This window comes from Sceloporus occidentalis, unplaced genomic scaffold, assembly GCF_023333645.1.
Source record: "Sceloporus occidentalis isolate IW3139 unplaced genomic scaffold, rSceOcc1.0.p SCAF_2, whole genome shotgun sequence".
Classification (NCBI taxonomy): Eukaryota; Metazoa; Chordata; class Lepidosauria; order Squamata; family Phrynosomatidae; genus Sceloporus; species Sceloporus occidentalis.
In genome coordinates, this window is record NW_028316982.1 from 255,251,152 (window position 1) to 255,271,574 (window position 20,423).

At 42.0% G+C, this 20,423-nt stretch overlaps 1 protein-coding gene across 5 annotated transcripts in view; it reads right to left on the reverse strand.

The window, feature by feature from the left end:
• CNTN5 (contactin 5) overlaps nt 1-20,423 on the reverse strand; it is a 934,652-nt gene that overhangs the window by 287,572 nt on the left and 626,657 nt on the right. The gene's annotated exons all lie outside the window — the stretch shown is intronic.

Below are 20,423 nucleotides of genomic sequence, written 5' to 3' on the forward strand. Positions count from 1 at the left end.
TCCAGATGGTGGAGCTGGGGGATGTCTGCTCAGATAAGAGGGAACTGACATCTGGTGTCCCTCAAGGAGTTATTCTGTCCCCCATGCTATTTAACATTTACATGAAACCGCTGGGAGAGATCATCCGGAGATACGGGGCACAGGGTTATCAGTACGCTGATGACACCCAAATTTGTTTCTTTGTGTCTCCGACTGATGCAGTGACTAGGGATGGCTTCTCTCCTCTAAATGCCTGCTTGGAATCGGTAATGGGCTGGATGAGGGAAAACAAACTCAGTATGAATCCAGAGAAAACGGAGGTACTGGTGATATGTTCCCCGGGTCCGGGTGGTGAGATTTGCCATCCTGTCCTGAACGGGGTCACGCTCCCCTTGAAGGATTCAGTTCGCAGCTTGGGAGTGCCCCTGGACTCGTCGCTCCAGCTGTCATCTCAGGTGGATGTGGCGGTCAGGAGCGCTTGTTATTAGCTTCGGCTGATACGCCAGCTGCGCCCCTACCTGGACCGGAGGGACCTTGAAACTGTAGTACATGCTCTGGTAACCTCTCGATTGGATTTCTGCAATGTGCTCTACATGGGACAACCCTTGTACCAAACTCGGAAGGTACAGTTAGTGCAAAATATGGCAGCGAGACTGGTAGCTGGTGGTTCCAGGTCAGACCACATAACACCTATTTTGAAAGATCTTCATTGGCTGCCTATTTGCTTCCGGGCACAATACAAGGTGTTGGTTATGACCTATAAAGCCCTAAATGGCTTTTGGCCCAGGGTACTTGAAAGACTGCCTCTCCCCATATAATCCACCCCGCACACTCAGGTCGGCAGGGAAGAATCTGCTGGAGGTCCCAATTGCACGTTATGTGAGGACTTTGCAATGGGCCTTCTCTATCTCGGCCCCAAGAATATGGAATAATCTCCCAGACGAGCTCCGCTCCACCACATCTTTAGATACTTTTAAGAAGAACCTTAATACCCTTTTCTTCTCTAAAGCCTTTCCCCCATGAGATGTCATTATATGTTTCACCCCCTATGCTGACGACCTTGTAATGTTTATGGATTCCCCCACTCAGCTGGCCCTGTGTTGTTACTTTGACTGTTTTTAAATGTTGTTTTAAATATTTTTATAGTGGTGTATTTTTTATCTAAATTCTATATGCCGCTTTGATCAAAGTTGGAAAAGTGGGATAAAACTAAACTTTTATTATTATATTTATTAGTAAAGTGGCAGGTGAAGTCCATCATGGTAAGCCTGCACTGGTAATTAGTGATGCAATCAGGCAATTGGGCCAGGTGGTTATGATAGCCACTTAGCAGAGTATAACTGCTTTGGGAATCTCTTTGGTCCTTTGAGAGTGTATTGCTCTCCATGTTGCTGGAAAGTAAGTTTTCTCTCCTTGCTAGGGAGTTGTAGTACTGCTAGTATGCAAGAAGTTATGCTATGCCGATTTATTTTTGCATTGTATATATTTGTACTTAGCCACATTGCTTCTTTTTTGCTTTGCTTATTTTTGCCTTACACTCTGCTGAGTTAAGCTCTATTTTTGTTGACTCCATGACTCTGCTATGATGTTTTGCAATATACTCTAACAGATTCAACCCCTCTCTAGCCAAGATAAATAATACCAGATATGACAATTGTTAAAATATATTAAATTGTATTGAAAATGTTCAGATGTGTCAATGGTTAACTAAGGTTTAAAATGGTTCCTGTTGAAGGCCAGAAAGTCTAGCCCTGGAAGAGAAAGTCTTCAAGGACATTGCCTGAGACATAATATACACAAAATGTATTATTGTTATGGTCTTGTGTAGTATGGTGACTTCATGGGAAAGAGGTGTGTTCACTTGGTGGGAAGGTTGATCTTTTGAGAGAACAAAGACTGATGTTACATTCAAGCTTCTAGCATGGACTCTGAAAGAGAATAGATGTATAGTAGCCTGCTGTGGATGTGTAAATAGCAACAAAGTTAATAAACCCTCATTTGAGTGAAAAATCTGTGTGGAAGTTACTTTGATATTAAGTAGCTGAGAAGACTGCATCTGTTCCAGTTGGTACCAGTCCAGAACCACCGGTAACAAGAGACATCAACCATCCCAAAGATCTTTTTCTCTAACAACAATTCTTCACGAGATATGGTGACTCTCAGATCACACAACACTGGTCTAGATTGACTCACTATAAAACAGGTCCATTTGGTTAGTACTTCTCAGGAAAATAAACCTGAAACAGAATTTTTTCAGTTGCTCTACACTTGTCTTGGTATGATGCAGTGGCTTAGTGGTTAGGATGCCAGTTCTGATGATCAGAAGATCAGAAGGTTTGAGGCCCAAGTGCTGTATGATGGGATGAGCTCCTATCACTTGTCCCAGCTTCTGCCAACCTAACAGTTCAAAAGCATGCATATGCAAGTAGATAGATAGGTACCACTTCTCAGTGGGGAGGTAACAGCATTCGGTGCAGTCATGCTGGCCACATAACCACCAGAGCACTCCTTGGATAACGCTGGCTCTTTGGCTTAGAAACAGATGAGCACCGCCCCCTATAGTAGGTTACAACTAGACATTCATGTCAAGGGACTACCTTTACCTTTACCTTTTACACTTGTCTTGACATAATGGTTTAAGTGGCCTAAATCTTATTGTTAGCCCGAAGTAGAGTGGACCTGTCTGCTAAGTCAGTTTTCAGCAATTGATTCAATGGATCCACTCTAGTTCAGACTCAGAATTCTGGCCAATACAGATCTTCAGTTGAAGAACTGGGCCACTCTTTTTCCATGGCCACATCCTCTTTCTGTCTGTCTATCTGAACCTAGAAAAGCTGTCCTTGTGGACTACAGATCCTAGAATCCTTCAGCTTTAGCTTGCATGCCAAGAAACAAGGTTGGTTCTGGGATTATTTTAGTTATACAGTGGACCCTTGTTATACGCTTAGGTTTGGTTCCAAGATCCCCCATGGATAACAAAATCTGTGGGTGCTCAAGTCCCATTAAATGTAGTGACATAGCAAAGTGGTGTCCCTTATAAAAAATGGAAAATCAAGGTTTGATATTTGAAATTTATACTCTTTTTTTGAACATTTTCAAACTGTGGATGCTTGAATCAGTGTATAAAAAAATCATGCATAAGAAGGGCCGACTGTAGTTCAAAATGGTAACTCCTCCAAGTTCCAACAAAGACCACGTGTTACTCATTTGGCAGGAGATCCTTATGGCAACAGGAGCCACTAATGTCTTTGGGAACTTGGGTTCCATGGTGATAGATAAATTCTCATGCAACAGGAGCAGCTCCAGTAAAGAGTTCACATAAAATTGAGAGAGAAATAGGGATGTGGGGTCAAAGAACTGACCACTGCCCAGTATACAGGGACCTTTGATGTGAACCTTCTGTTTTCACTCCAATTGTCAGATTTGCATGAAAAGAGCCAAATAGGCTATGCTTTCCAAATATTAAAGTGACTTTAAAAAACTGTCTGCATTTGGTGACACATTTTTGAGATTTTCTAGTTTCACCAGGCTGGTGACCATGAGAATGTGCTGACTTTGAGGGGCAAAAAATCACATCTAGTTGGAACCTCATTTTACTCAACTCTGTTCATCCATATCTCAAATTCAATTTAGTATGAATTAGGGATGTTCAGAATGCCTGAAAACAAGGCCTTCAGTGACTGCATAGCAAACAACACACTCAGGGAGTGTGTGAGAGTGAAATTCCAGAGACTTCCTCTTAGGGATCTTAGGCATACAGTGAAGCTTCATGATAATTTCTATAGTCTAAAAAATATTTTCATAGCTGCTATGTCAATTTTCTTAAAGACAAACAGTTTAGAAAAGTATTGACTAACATCTGAGGTCACAATTAAGTCTTTTCTGTTTGGTTCACTCCAATGAAATACAATTCTCTCAGTCTATTTCTAACCTGTGCCACTTAATTCACTCCAAATGTATAATAATCTATGATTTTTAAAAGAAAGGCAATGTACCATTTTTTCTGTATTACTTTCTTCATTATATAGAAGTTAATTATCCCTTATCCAAAATGCTTGGGAACAGAAGTGTTTTGGATTGTTTTAGATTTTGGAATATCTATATTTGCATGTAGATACATAATGAGATGAAAACCAGCATGGTTTAATGGTCTGAGTGTTGGACTACAACTGTGAGAGCAAGGTTTGATTCCCAGCTTGGCCATGAAACCCACTGGGTGACCTTGGGCAAGCCACATGCTCTCAGCCTCAGAGGAAGGCACTGGCAAACATCCTCTGAACAAATCTTGCCAGGAATACCCCCTGATATGTTCATCCTAGAGTCCCCATAAATTGGAGATGACTTGAGGGCACACAACATATGCACACATAATTAGATATCTTGGAAATGAGACCGATGGCTAAACACAACATTAATTCAAAAAGGTTTGGTTTTCAGAATATTTTATATTTCAGAATTCTGGATAAGGAAGAATCAATCTGTACTTCTTTATATATGCTTTAAGTAATAAACATTTCCTCTCAAAATGTGCATTTGTAAAGTTTCTTCTTTTTTTCTTTCTTTCTTTTTTAATGGAGGTTGGTAGAAAAGAACTGCTCCAGGAGGTTTAGGAAGTGTTAAAACCAAAGGACAATCACATTTCTGTTTATGTTGCATGTTAGCCCATGAGGCACAGATCAAGTCAGTTTGAACTGGAATTATCATAGACTGGTAGTAAGAAGTAATAAGGCTAGCAAGGAATTGCATTCTTGTTATATCAGTTTATATACTGTACCACTCTCTGTAGCTAAAGGTACCTTGCAGCAATGTATAGCAAATATTTTTAAAAATTAATTAAAACTTATTAAAACAGCTGTCAATTATTTTAGTGAGACAGTGTGGTATGGTGCTTTAACCATTGGACTTAAACTCTGGAGATAAGGGTTGGAATCATGACCTAGCCACGGAAACCCATAGAGTGATCTTAGGCAAGTCACACTCTCTCAGCTTCAAGCAAACCCCTTCTGAACAAATGTTTTCAGGAAACTACCATGATAGCGTAGCCTTAGGGTTGCCATAAATAAAAAATGACTTGAAGGCACAAAATGACAAAACAGCAGCTGGAATCCTGTGGGTGCAATGGAAATTATTATTATTATTATTATTATTATTATTAAATGGTCAAATTCCCTTACATGTGTAGCACATCTCCTAAGGTGCTGAGGCACAGTCACTTGTGTGATGGATGTTATTTGGTTCATGGTTGCATATGTGGATTTCCACAAAGGTTACCATTTTATGTGAAATTAGACATCTTTGGATCTATAGGTGCTTCAGTCTACTGATTCACTGAGGTTGTAGAAACAGTTTCTGTGCATGTCCCATTGCACAATGGAAGAAGAAACAAGCACACTGGCAGATGTGCAATTACATCTTTCAGCAGAAAGATGATGCAGTGCAACTTCTGCATAATTACACAAGTTTAGATTTATATTACAGAAGTACAAAGTAGAACCTCAGCCTATTTAATATACAAATTAATTAAAACAATTATCAATTTAAAATGTGCTACTGATACTGAAATGTAATTCTCAAACTGGGCAGCACAGTTGGTTCAAGAAATCTTGATTGAAGATGTAGATTGTAGGTAAGCCTTCTGCAGTTCACATTTGTTACCTCCTGAATATCATGTAGGAGACCATTCCTAAAGTTGGGGGCCACAAGAGTGAAGGCCTGATTCTAGGTTATGGCTACCTCCACAATGACTTTACTGATCACATGGCTCCACACTAGGGAAAGCAAACTATCAGGTAACCTACTCCCAAGTTGTTTACATCTTTATATGTGAATAGTAAGACCAGGAACATGATTTGATACTAATAGGTAGCCAGTGTGTAATTGATATTCAGTGTATGATTGATATTCAACTTTCTAGCTGCCACATTCTACATAAGCTGTAGCTTGTGGGTCAAACACAAGGGTTGTCCAACATCAGGGGAATTATTAGAGGGGTTCTGGCAGTGTGCACTGCACTGGGTGACATTTCAGAGGGAGATGTCACCCAGTACATTGATGGGAAGGGGCTGCCTTCTGGGTCTGGTAACTGTGCTGGCTAGGTGGAAAGCAAGCCTCCTCCCTCTCCTGTTTACCCAGCAGCTTTTCCAGACTCAGAAAAGTCTTCAGGATGGCAGTAAAAGCCCACCCCCACCAGCAGCCATTGGTGAGACTGGGCTGCCTTTCAGGTCTGGTAGCTGGGCAGTCAAGTGTTGCTTTTGCCACCCAGCCAACAGTTCTGCCAGAAATGGGAAAGGCTGTTAAAGAGAGGATGAGGGTATTGAAAATAAGCCACACCAGCTGTCAAATATACTAGTATGCCACTGGCCAAGTGATTCCTGTCCAGGAAAAGAAAGGACTTGGAGTACCAATTAGATGACATTATTAAGAGTGATGTCTTGAGCCTCTAATGAAGTCAGGAACATTCACATACATGGGAATCACTCATCCATAGTCCTTATCTTCTTGGGGCTCAATTTACCCATATCCACAAAGCACTTCATCCAGACACCTCAACCTCACCACCTTCCTAGAGATTTTAAGCAGCATTAGGACAAGAGAGAACTTTGCAATATCTTTCTCTCTGGCTTTGCTTCACGAACGAAGATTCAGGAAGGACTCATCCCGTGCTTTGTACAAACACGTTGGTGACTAAAAAGGCCAATCCGGGACAAACAGGTCCGGTTGCAGAAAGCACAGTGGAAAGTCTCTTTGGGTGATGTTTCCGGGTTGTGGTTCTTTCTGTGTTGTTGTTTCTCTCCGAGACTCGTTCGCCGTGAGCTTTCGAAAAAGGCTGCAGCATCATGGATAGTGTGTCTCCATGCCTCCAGATGCAAGGCCAGGGCAGACCACTGTTGGTGATCAATTTGGCCAAGCCTGAGATGTTGTTTCAGGGAGTCCTTGTATCTCTTCTTTGGGGCACCCCTCTTACACTGACCCGTGGCGAGTTCACCATAGAATACTATTTTTGGGAGGCGATGGTCCTTCATCCTAGAAATGTGTCCTGCCCAGCGCAGCTGCGTCCTCAATAGCATGCCCTCAATGCTGGTGATCCCTGCTTGCTCAAGGACAGCAACATTCATCATACAGTCAGTCCAGTGTATGTTTAGAATTGTGCGTAAACAGCGCTGGTGAAAGCGTTCAAGGAGTCGGAGGTGTTGGCAATAGGTGACCCATGTTTCAGACCCGTAGAGGAGAATACACAGTACAATGGCTCTATACACACTGATTTTTGTGCTTCGCCTCAAGTGTTTGTTACTCCAGACTCTTTTGTGAAGCCTTCCGAATGCACTATATGCCTTTGCCAGTCTGTGATCGATCTCTTTATCAATCTTGGCGTCTGAGGAGATGATGCTTCCCAGGTAGGTGAACTGCTGGATGGACTTAAGCACAGATGTGCCTACGGTGATGTGGGGATGGTAGTGTTCTTCCAGAGGTGCCAGCTGGTAGAGAACTTCTGTTTTCTTCAGACTGACTTCCAGTCCAAAGAGCTCTGCAGCTCTTGAAAAACAGGATGTTAGGCACTGCAGAGCTGCTTCCGTATGGGCAACGAGGGCAGCATCGTCAGCAAAAAGCAGTTCACGGACTAGATAGTTTAGAGTCTTAGTGCGGGCCCTCAGGCAGCTTAAGTTAAACAGGCTACCATCAGTACGGTAGCGTATATAAATGCTGTCTTCTTCTTTGAGATCTGCTGTAGCCCTTTGGAGCATCATGCTGAAGAAGATTGTAAATAGAGTTGGAGCGAGAACACAGCCTTGTTTCACACCATTAGTTATTAGAAAGGGCTCTGAGAGAGCATCGCCATATCTGACTTGACCTTGCTGACCTTCATGTAGCAGGACTATCATTTTGAGGAATTTTTGGGGGGGGGGCATCCTTGTCGTTCCAGGATCTGCCACAGACCTTTTCTACTCACAGTGTCGAAGGCTTTGGTGAGGTCGACAAATGTTACATAGAGTCCTTTGTTCTGCTCTCTACATTTCTCTTGCAGTTGTCTAAGGGCAAATACCATGTCTGTAGTGCTCCTATTAGCTCTAAAGCCACATTGGCTTTCAGGGAGAAGTTCTTCTGCAATATCAGGGACTAATCTGTTCAGGAGTATCCTTGCAAGGATTTTTCCAGCAATGGAGAGCAGTGTTATACTTCGATAGTTTGAGCAATCCGATTTTGCTCCTTTTTTCTTGTACAATAACCACAGTGTTATCTCCTAGGGTACCTAGGCACAGTCATCTCCTCCCCCTCAAAACATTCTTGTACATAGGAACAGAAACACTGTGGAACATTAATAGCTCCCAGCCCTCAGCTCCCAGAGATGTTCCCTAAGAGTGTTGGGGGCAATGGCATCAAATACATCTAAGAAACCAAGTAGGATCAGCAGAGTTGCACTCCCTCTGTCTCTCTCCTACATGGATTCCAAACCAGACCTGAACCCATATTGAAATACAATGAAGTAATCAGTTCTCTAAGAATGAGTGCAACTGTACATCAACTATCTCAAGTGCCTTGCCCAGAAAAGACCTATTAGTGACCATAGTTGGTACTTATGGGACTGCATCTCCCTATATAATCCGCTCCTCACTCTTAGATCATTGGGTAAGAACCTATTGGAAATAGCAACCTTTAAATTTGTTGCTACTTCGCAAAGAGCATTCTCATCAACGGCTCTGAGACTTTGGAATAGTCTTCCTGAGGAGATCCGCTCAGCGACCTCGTTAGAAACATTTAGAAAAGCAGTTAAAACCAAGCTTTTTAGCTGAGCATACCCCACCTGATATGAATACCACCCTGATATGGATGACATGCCCTGTCTGTGTATGATCCCTGCCTTGCTTGTTATTGTCTGATGTTGGATATTTTATTGTTTTTTTCTGCTTTTAATTGAATTTTTATATGCTTTTATTTAGTATGTAACCCCATTTCGATCCACCGGGAGAGGCAGGGAAGCATAAATAAATTATTATTATTATTATTATTATTATTATTATTATTATTATTATTATTATATCCCTGGATTCAGGGATGACTTCAAGAGTACAAGCACCATATAGTATTGTGATTTACTGGAAGATGTGATAACAAATCAAACAACTCCAGCATATAATATTGTGATTTACTGGAATATATAATAGCAAATCAAACAACTTCAGCAGCTTGTAGATGTGAGGGAGACACTGATGTAAACCATCTGCTTACTTGACTGTCATGGAGCAGGTATGATATTGTCTGCTCTAATGTGTACCTGGTTGGCCTCATGGTTAATTTTATGCCAGTTATGATCTAGCCATCTGCTGGTTTGCTGAACTGCTTGGAATCTCCCAGAAAACCAAGGGGCAGCCCAGATTCCACAAAGCCATCACAAACACTCAGAGGTAACTCTACTGATTATATCATGTCAACAATCTCTTGTAATCAAGTTTTAGGGCTGAGTGGTTTGTACTAGAAACATCAGGGTTGAGTGGCTTGCACTAGAAACATGATACAGCCTTCTCAAGCTGAGTAATACACCTAGGAGGTGCACAACCTCAAAGTTGCAAAATTGGCAGTCAGAGGGTCTACATCTTTTCCAGACTGGCGAGGAGTAAACCTAGGATCCTATCTCATGGGGTAAAAAACCCAGCTTACCTTTCCCAAACTGAATTCTAATTTGGGAGGCAGCCAGGTTCTATCATATGTAAATCACCACTGAAATCACCATCCAGATCCAGCCTGGGTTGAAGCAATGCTCAGCTGGCCCCTTTTTGAAAATGGAAGCTTCCAACTTTACAAAATGGCCATCAAAGCATCTCCGGGGCAGTGATTTTGGTGGCAATTTACATAAGACCTAGCTGCCTCCCGAATTAGAATTTATTTCAGGAATGGTAAGCCGGGCTTTTTATTAAATAATAATAATTTTTATTTATTTATTTATATCCCGCTTTTTGCCAGGCAATCAAAGTGGCACACAACAAGTTAAAATGCATCCATATATACATAGTGCTCCCCTTAAAACAAGATTAAACCATATAAGATTAAAAACTACATATTAAAATCCAATTTATCCAAATAATCATCATCATGGGCAGAGCTCAATAGATGGGAAGTCTTATTCGTGGCCAAGTATTTTATTCTGGGAAGGCCTGCCAGAAGAGATCCATCTTAATGGCTTTTTAAAAGCTCTCTAGATTGGTAATTTGACGGATCTTGTCCAGCAGGCCATTCCATAAATTGGGAGTGGCTGCAGAAAATGTCCTCTGGGAGGTCACCGTCAACCTGGTCTTCAAGGGCTGTAGTAAATTCCTCCCAGAGGACCTGAGTATATGGGACAGATTGTATGAAAGCAGGCGATCCCTTGGATGGGTTGGGCCCAAGCCATATAGAGCTTTAAAGGTGATAACCAACACGTTGTACTGTGCCCCATGTGATACGGTCCCAAGTACCTCATCATTAGGAGCTGGTCTGATCAACAGTTTTGTTCTACTGAAAAGTTGCCCTTGACCTAAATCTGGACTCACTGAATCAATAAAATCTACATATGTGGTAAATTGTCATTCCATAAATAACTCAGGGTGTCTACTCTAGCTGGGACTAGCAATTAAATGTAGACTTTTGAACTCTTGTTTAAACTGCTTTTCCAAGTTTGTTTCTTCCATCTACTAGCATTCTTCTTTATTCCCACTTGGCAGGATCTCTATCGAATTTGGCTCATGTCATGGCAACTGGCAGACCTTGAAGATAATCAGGATTTATGAGACATGCAAGCATTCCAGTTCTCACATGTCAAATTTCATATTGTATAGACTCTGTATGGCAACCCAACACCACTTTGTCCAGCTCTCTAAACTGTTGGAAATCAGCTACTGCCTGATAAATTCAGATATGGTGGTCCTGCTAAGCATCACACAGTATAAACTGTTCACACAGATGGTACTACTAACATGAATTACCTGTATGGAACTGACTAATTGTTTATGTTTTGTCCATACAAGACTACAGAGTTTCACATTATGCATAGTCTTATTCTAGTGTATATATAGAATATATTTGCTCAAAGAAAGGAAGACAGGGCCCTCTGTATTGAAGCAGGAATATCAGATGGGTAGAGACATCTCAGTTGAAATTTACAATTGCAATGTGTTCCAACCTTTACTTTTGTGCATCTATCCAAGCATAATTATATCCAAATATAAAATTTCACTAATTTGTTCTAAAAGCATGTATTTTTGTTTACATATTGGCAATTAATATTAAAATTCTGGGAAATAAATGAATGACAAGAGGTTCTCTGTTGATTTCTGCTGTCAAGTAAATTAAGCTTTAATTGTTTACAGTCTTCAGCAAATACTCTGCTGTATATTTGCAAAAATAGTATTAGTTCTGGTATTCATCTCAACGCCTCTAAAAGTGGTTAGATCTCATATATCATCATCATCCTAATGAGCCTATTAAGACCAATCTTTCCAAGGACAGAAAAGACAAAGCAATCTTGGGCAGCTGATGTTGTTCATCCTATTTCCTAGGTTGCTGCTACACTGCAGAACTAATGCAATTTGACACTGCTGTAACTGTCATGGCTCCGTCCTACGGAATCCTGAGATTTACAGCTCGCTGTGGCACCAGATAGAGAAAGCTAAATTGCTCACATAACTACAAATTGCAATATTCCATAGCATTGAGCCATACAAGTGGTGTGTAACTGAATTAATTCTGCAGTGTAGATGCAGCCTCAGAATGGGTTTTAAAGAAAATTACTATTTACAATTTGATATACAGTACTGCTTTACATTTATATCAGAAGATAAGCATGCAGCAACAGATCAAGGACCTATCTGGTCCATAATCTGATTTCCTTTTCCCAGAAAGGGCTGCTGGTGCCTTTGGAGAGACCTAAGTAGGACAAGAATAGTCTTCCCTATTGTTGTTCTCAAGCAACAGGTACTCAGTGATTAACCTTGTGGTTTCACTTAAGAAGCACATCTCATATTTATACAGGGACATCTTCTCAGAAATTGTCTATTTTAAGACCATCTAGTTGGTAATGTAAGAGAAAAATGTTCAGGTTGGGTTTATATATATATGTATATATGTGTGTGTGTGTGTGTGTGCTTGTGTGTGTGTAAAAAAGGGATCTTGTAGCACCTTTGAAACTAACTGTACTAAAGAACTTATGGCATATGTTTTTGTAGACTTAGGGGTTGTACATACAGCCCCTTAGGGATGGCACAATGCCACTCCTTTTCTAGCTGGATTGGGGCCACGGCAACCTTGTATGACATTCTTGCAAACAAGCTTGTAAAATGTGGGCTAGACAAAGTAACTGTTACATGGATTTGTAACTGGTTGACCGGCCAAAGCCAAAGGGTGGTCAGCAATGGCTCCTTTTCATCCTGGAGGGAAGTGAACAGTGGGGTCCCACAGGGCTCTGTCCTGGGCCCAGTGTTATTCAGCATCTTTATCAGTGACCTGGATGACAGAATGGAGAGCATACTTATCAAATTTGCAGATGACACCAAATTAGGAGGAATAGCTAATACTCCAGAGGACAGGATCAACATTCAAAACGACCTGAATAGACTAGAAAGCTGGGCCAAAGCTAACAAAATGAAATTCAACACGGAGAAATGTAAGGTACTGCACTTAGGGCAGAAAAATGAAATGCACAGATATAGGATGGGGGACACCTGGATGAATTAAACTACATGTGAAAGGGATCTGGGAGACCAAGCAGACCACAAGTTGAACATGAGTGAACAGTGTGATGCCGCAGCTAAAAAGGCCAATGCAATTTTAGGCTGCATCAATAAAAGTATAGTGTTTAGATCAAGAGAAGTAGTAGTGCCACTGTATTCTGCTCTGGTCAGGCTCCACCTGGAATATTGTGTCCAGTTCTGGGCACCACAATTCAAAAGGGACATTGACAAACTGGAGCGTGTCCAGAGGAGGGTGACTAAAATGGTGAAGGGTCTGGAAACCATGCCCTATGAGGAACAACTCAGGGAGCTGGAGATGTTTAGCCTGGAGAAGAGAAGGTTAAGAGGTGATATGATAGCCCTGTTTAAATATTTGAAAGGATGTCATATTGAGGAGGGAGCAAGCTTGTTTTCTGCTGCTCCAGAGAACAGGACCCGGAACAAAGGATGCAAGCTACAGAAAAAGAGATTCCACCTCAATATTAGGAGGAACTTCCTGACAGTAAGGGTTGTTCGACAGTGGAACATACTCCCTTGGAGTGTAGTGGAGTCTTGTTCTATGGAGGCCTTTAAGCAGAGGCTAGATGGCCATCTGTTGGGAATGCTTTGGTTTGGATTTTCGGCATGGCAGGGGCTTGGACTGGATGGCCCGTGTGGTCTCTTCCAACTCTATGATTCTATGATTCTAATCTCACACCGCGGCTCCGATTTAATAAATAATAAAATAAATAAAATTTTTATTTATATACCGCCCTTCCAGCAGATCAGGGCGGTTTACAACAGGTTAAAAACAGTAGAAGAAACAATAAAACCATACAACAATTTCATCAAAGACAAAGACAAAAAAAGCCCCGGGTTAGCCAATCCCTTTGCCAGTGCTGAGGAAGGAGGCCTAAGGGACTTTAATCAGGGAATGCAATCCCAGACAGGAAGGTCTTTAGGTCCCGTCTGAATTGGGCCAGGGAGGTAGCTGAGCGGAGCTCTATGGGCAGTGTGTTCCAAAGGGCCGGGGCGGCGATGGAAAATGTCCTCCTAGTAGTGGAGACAAACCTCGCCCCGGGAACCCTAAGTAGTTGCTGCCCAGATGTTCTGAGGGTGCGGGGCGGAATGTATGGGGAGAGGCGGTCCTTCAGGTATCCTGGGCCCAAGCCATTTAGGGATTTATAGGTCATCACCAACGCCTTATATTGCGCCCGGAAGCGAATGGGCAGCCAATGGAGATCTTTTAGCACCGGTGTTATATGGCTGGCCCTGGAAGTACCAGTGACCAGCCTGGCTGCCATGTTCTGCACCATTTGTAGCTTCCGGGTTTGGTATAAGGGTTGCCCCATGTAGAGTACATTGCAGAAGTCCAGTCTCGAGGTTACCAGAGCATGTACCACCGTTTCAAGGTCCCTCTGGGCCAGGTATGGGCGCAGCTGGCGAATAAGCCGAAGCTGATGACAGGTGCTCTTGACCGTCGCATTCACCTGAGTAGTCAGGCGAAGGGACGAGTCAAAAAGCACCCCCAGACTGCGCACGGAGTCCTTCACAGGGAGCGTGACCCCGTTCAGGACAGGTGGAACCAGCGCCATTCCTGGACCAGGGGAACCTATCACGAGTACCTCCGTTTTCTCTGGATTCAGCTTGAGTCGGTTTTCCCTCATCCAGCCCATTACTGACTCCAGACAGGCCACGAGAGGAGAGACGCCATCCTCAGTCACTGCATCAGTCGGAGACATAGAGAAAATTATTTGGGTGTCATCAGCGTACTGATAACCCTGCGCCCCATGTCTCCGGATGATCTCTCCCAGCGGTTTCATGTAAATGTTAAATAGCATGGGAGACAGAATGGCTCCTTGAGGGACCCCAGTTTTAAGGGCCCTCTCATCGGAGCACACGTCTCCCAGCTGCACCATCTGGGACCTCCCAGAGAGGTAGGACCGGAACCACTGGAGCGCAGTGCCCCCGATTCCCACCTCTGCCAGGCGCCCCAGAAGGATACCATGGTCTATGGTATCGAAAGCCGCTGAGATGTCCAAGAGCACCAACAGGGACACGGGGGAAATCGGTGGCAATCGGCGGCAGGAGTGCTCGGGGGCCACTTGGAAGGCCTTGGCGGGCCGGATGCGGCCCACGGGCTGCAGGTTGCCTACCCCTGGTGTAGAGACATCGCAGACCACGGGTCCCTTTTACTTGCTGCTTGTGCAAGTTTTTTTGCCTCCCACTGTTGGGTCCTTGCACTTTTTTTCTTGTTTCCTCTATGTCTGTTTGACTATTTTCTTCAGCCCTTTCGCCTTCCTTAATATTGTCTCCTTTCCCCACGGAACTCAGTTTAAAGCCCTCCTGATCAAGTTCTTGAGACTGTTGGCAAAAACATTTCTTCCAACTGCTGTGAGATGCAACCCATCTGTTGCAAGAAGTCCCTCCTCATGGTACCGCAGCCCATGATCAAAGAATCCAAATCGTTCTCGGCGGCACCATCTGCGAAGCCAGGTGTTCACATCTGCTATTTTCCTGTCCCTTCCTGGACCGTGCCCACAATGAGATGCAACCCATCCATAGGATGCTATGCCCTGACTTCGCACCCTTGCCAGCCTTAATGGCCAGTGTGTACAGAGCCTTGATCTACTTCCTCAGATGCATGTTTGTATTTTAAAACAGGCTGCAGGTAGGAGTGTGTAGATAAAGGCTTGTATTCCACTGGTTAAACTCCATTAGAGTAGACCCACTGAATCAATTGTTCAATGGTGAATTGACTATTCTTCAAAATGCTGTTTTCTATGCAAATCACCTATGTGCAAATTTTGCCCAGAATAAGTCCCCAAGTACAGCATTTCCTGCATAGGAAATAGCATTTTCTGTGCAGGAAATAATATTTCTAGGTCGAAATTTCATTTTCTATGCAGAACATGCTGTTTCTATCCAGAAAATGGGATTTTCTATGCAAAATAACCACATGCAAATTTTGTGCAGAATGAATTCCAAACAGTCTTTCTGTTTACACTTTTAGGTGCAAAGCTAAAACCTATCCATTCCTACAGATTACTCCAGTTGAGCTATCCCTTTAAAAAAATTTAAAATCCCAAATGGATTAGAGCCATAGAATCAATTTGATTTACATGGTGACTCACTATTCAACCATTAAATCAATGGCCGCAAGCCAGCATATATGGAAAATGTGTGTTTTCCCCTAAAAACAAAGTAGGATGCAATAATTCTGACTAGACTTTCAAGATTCTATGGTCCAAATCCAAAAAGGGAGGCCGACAAATCAAAACGCATAAATACATCCACAGAATTATGTTCATATTGGCTCCTAGATAATAACTGTGTGCATTGATCAATGAAAATGGACACCTCCATCTGGAACCAATAGTCAGTGCACATAGAATTAGGAGGAGATTGGGTCCAATGCTTTTAGCCTTTTGCAGGTGGCAGTAAGCTCTCCAGTGAGCTGTCAAGAGTATTTCATGATGGAATATACCACAGGCAGGCTGTCACCCAATACCCTATTGATTTATTTATCTGTGTCATTGTGGGCTTCTTATCCTGTCTGTCAGGGGACAGTTATTATGTGTGCAACCATTGGTAAAAGGAGATATAAGCTATAGCTAATCGGTACTTGTCTTTCTGTATCCTAAATGGGAAAACAGATTGAGGGAGCAAGAAATGCCAAAGAAGATTAAAAAGAAGAAGCAGTAACAATCAGCTGAATTAAATTGGAAGAGGAAAGTTGCACTGAATTTTTTTTTTTTGAGATAGATTTGGAGAATATAAATGATACAGTCATGTTCAGATTTCAAACAGCAAGATAATCTCTGTAGAGATAAAGCATGTTTTATTGCATGAAAGAGAAGATCAATTGAATATGTGAGGGGAGAGATGTTCACAGAACAAATAACAAACAGAAGCCAAAGTGGTTCCAATCCAGTCCACTGACCACTTTCAGTGCATTTTCACATGCTATCTATATATTCAGATTCAACGTCCAATAGAACTACTCTATCCTACTTTATAGTACTAGGAATAGAAGACAACATGGTTTTCACAGATGTCTTCACTTTTTCCTACTGGCATTTTTAGGGATCCACTAAATAATGCACTCCATGTGCAAAAGTGGATATGGAATATTTTCATAAACACAGTACATAAATGCATAAAAGCAGGACATAGTTGTACTATTACTTCACTTGATCTAGACACTATACTTCTATTGATGCAGCCAAGAGTCCCCCATCTTATATCTGCGCATTTCATTTTTTTTCTCCCTAAGTGTAGGGATAAACATTTCTCCATGTTGAAATTAAATTTGTTAGTTTTGGCCCAGTTTACTGTTCCATTAAGATCATTTTGAATTTTGACCATGTCCTCTGGGGTATTAGCTACTCCTCCTAATTTATTGTCATCTGAAAATTTGATAAGCATGCCCTGAGTTCCTTCATCCAAGTCATTGATAAAGGCTGTTATTTTTTAACTACCATTGTTCTAAAACAGACTGCAGAAATAATCCAGTCTGAGATTGCTTTAACTGGCCTGGCTCAATGCCAGAGAATCCTGAGAACTATAGTGTTTGCGAGACATTTATCCTTCTCTGTCAGAGAGCTTTGGGGCCACAATAAACAACAATTCCCACGATTTCCTGACACTGAGCAAGGGCAGTTAAAGCAGTCTCAAACAGGATTATTTCTGCGGTGTGTTTTGGACCATTGTTATCTTTTAACTCCGAGCACAGACTTTCCTGTTGGGGATGCTTTAATTGCAAGTTCCTACATGGCAGGGAGTTGGACTGGATGGCCCTTGTGGTCTCTTGCAACTCTATAATTCTATAATGTTATGACTTCTAGGGCCCTGTCACACTACACAGCAGTTTATCAGACATGACCTCATCCTATGCTGCATAGAAGGAGTCGAAGGCTTTCATGGCCGGCATCCATAGGTTTTTTTGTGGGTTTTTCAGGCTATGTCGCCATGTTCCAGAAAAGTTTCTTCCTGATGTTTTGCCAGCATCTGTGGCTGGCATCTTCCAGGCATCTTCCTTCTAGAAGGAGTATTTAGGATTCTCAGCTAGAGAGCTCTAGCACTTCTCAAAATTACTAACCACAGGATTCCATAGGATGCAGCCACAGCAGTTAAAGGGGAAATCTATATTGGTCTTTAGCCTTTTCTGTCAAAGAGTGCTGGTGTCTCATAAAACTACAAAATTCCAGGATTCTAGAGGATGGAGCCATGACAAGTAATGTGGTGTCAAAGTGCATTATTTCTTCAGTGTAGATGCACCCTCAGACTAAAAGTTGGTGCAGATTAACCATTCCCTTGATTTTGGAGCCACCCGCCTCCACTGGGTTAGAGACTGGCTCAGAATTAATTGTGGGATGTGATTTACTCTACTGACTGCAGTCTTAATACCAAATAGCCTGGAAAGTACCCTGCTCTGTATTTAGACACACATAGTATCAGTTTGTTAGAGTAACTATGCTGAGACATTGGAACTCGCAATGGCACGGGGAAACTTGGGACCCCCTCCCCCTTCAAATTCATTTTTCATTTGATACAGATGGGAGAGAGTCTAAGCTTGTGATAGATTGCTAGAAGTTTTGAGGTTCTAAGCTCAGCAGGCTATGAGGGAAGCTGAAGATGTCACATTTCAGTTCAAATACCTTATCAGCATGGCAATAAGCTCAAATGGCACAGTGACAATTTTATACAGGGAATCGCTGCACATCATTACTGCATCTAGAGAGAACATTTGTTATTGCAAAGAGTTTTAGAACTGTGACAGATGATATTCCACATTACTTCTGTTTCCAAAAAAAAAAGCAAATGCTTGCACATGGATAAATTAATAGCAACATACTGGTTGAGAGAGGAAAGTAGAATGGCAAATGCATGTATGATAGGGAAGGAAAACTTGAGGGGGTTGAAATGACAAAAAGAACTTTTCAGGTGCTTGAAAGCTACAACATCCTCCTCAAGTCCCTTTATCATCCCCTGTCCAATTCTGGAAAAGACTTGAGGACTACCTCTGATCCCTTAACCCTCCCCAGTATACCATATCTTTCCCAGTATACCATCTCTACTAAGGACTGAAACAACATGCTGGCATCTGACTAGCATCTCCAATTGTTTTTTTTTCTTCTTCTTTCTTTTCTTTTCCCCTCTTTGGTTTGTAACATCTTGCCTGATGATGAAGCCCATGGAGATCTGAAAGCTTGCAAGAAATATATTGTGCATTTCAGTTGTCCAATAAAGGTATCACTGATGGATTTTTGTTTTCATTTATTTCCTGCCATCCTTCAATCTGTGAGGGCAGGCAGGCAGTCCATTGAAGAGGAGGATCATTGTGGGCTGTCTTCCAATAGCCATTACATGATGGTGATGTCTGAATCTTGTGAACCAGCAATCAGGATACAACTGGTGAGTCTGCCTGAATCTTCCCATTGCTATTGTGAGGAGTAAATAGACCCAAAAGAGGATTCTGGTAGGCTATAGCATCCTGATCCTTGTCCAGTTTCCTCTATCACCTTCCTTATATCATATTCTCATCTCCCAAGTTTTGCCTGACTCCCCCCCCCCCCCCCGATGTAATATGGGATGGCTGGGAAGAGAGCCAAGAGAGGATCCTGGAAGGCTACATCCTCCCAATTCTCACCTGGTTTTCCCACCCTATTATTGTTGTTTGGGGGTAGGCATGGGAAGACCCCTCATCCACTGCTGAAGACTCGCCTCCATCTCTGAAACCTCTTTGGAAACTACACTTTTTGAAAACATCTGTGAGAAAATTGCTTACATTATTTTTTTCTCCTCTATATGGAGAAATAATTTGACATAACACACCTCCAGTCATTGGCAATGCTACACTGGGGCCACTGTGATTTTTTGTTTGTTTGCAGGTGATACATTCCCATGGGAACTGCTTGCTCTCTTAAATTATCAAGCAAATCTCTTCTTTGTGTCCCATTACTACTATTGTCTTGGCGTAAGCAAGTGTCAGCACCAAAGCAATGAAGTCTCCACCCATAGACATCAGCCTGGTTCCTAGTTTGTGATGACCTTCTTAGCCCAAACTTTAATCTTAAAAACCCAGTGTTTATTCTCTGTGTTATAGTTTCATCATTCCACTGTTGTTACAGTACAAAATGATGTTTGTTCCTATAGTTCTTTAATATATGAATTTCTCTACCGCCAACATTAGCAAATCTAAAAGTACGAATGTGTGAGAAATCCAGTTATGGTTCAGGGTCTGGTGAGGCTGTTTTAGCCTACACTTTCTAGACTTTCTGAGGGATGACACAATTTGCACTTTGGAATATCCATGCCGATAGGCAATTGTGGACATTTCAACACACTTAGAAAGGTGCACACATTTCAAATGCATGAAAAATCTATTTTAAACGATGGGAGAATGTACTCCAGCAATGTACACATATTAAAATGTATACAGCCTTGCTGGTGTTTGAAAAATATAAGCAAAGAAAGGGATGGATCTCCTCTAAAACAAAACAAAACAAAACACAGATGGTACCATGCACAGATATGAGAAAGGATCCATGTATATGGGTCATAAGGATAACTATGGGCCATAAAGATGAATATGAATCATGAAGATATCAACTCTCATTGAAGGCATGATATTTTTCACACCAGGGATAAGAATTACATTACATGTCCTAGCTGTGATATGAAGTATGGAGGCTATTTCTAGCTTCTGTTGTGATAAAGAAAATGTGTAAAATGGGATCCCAAGTAACACCATCACATGTAGCA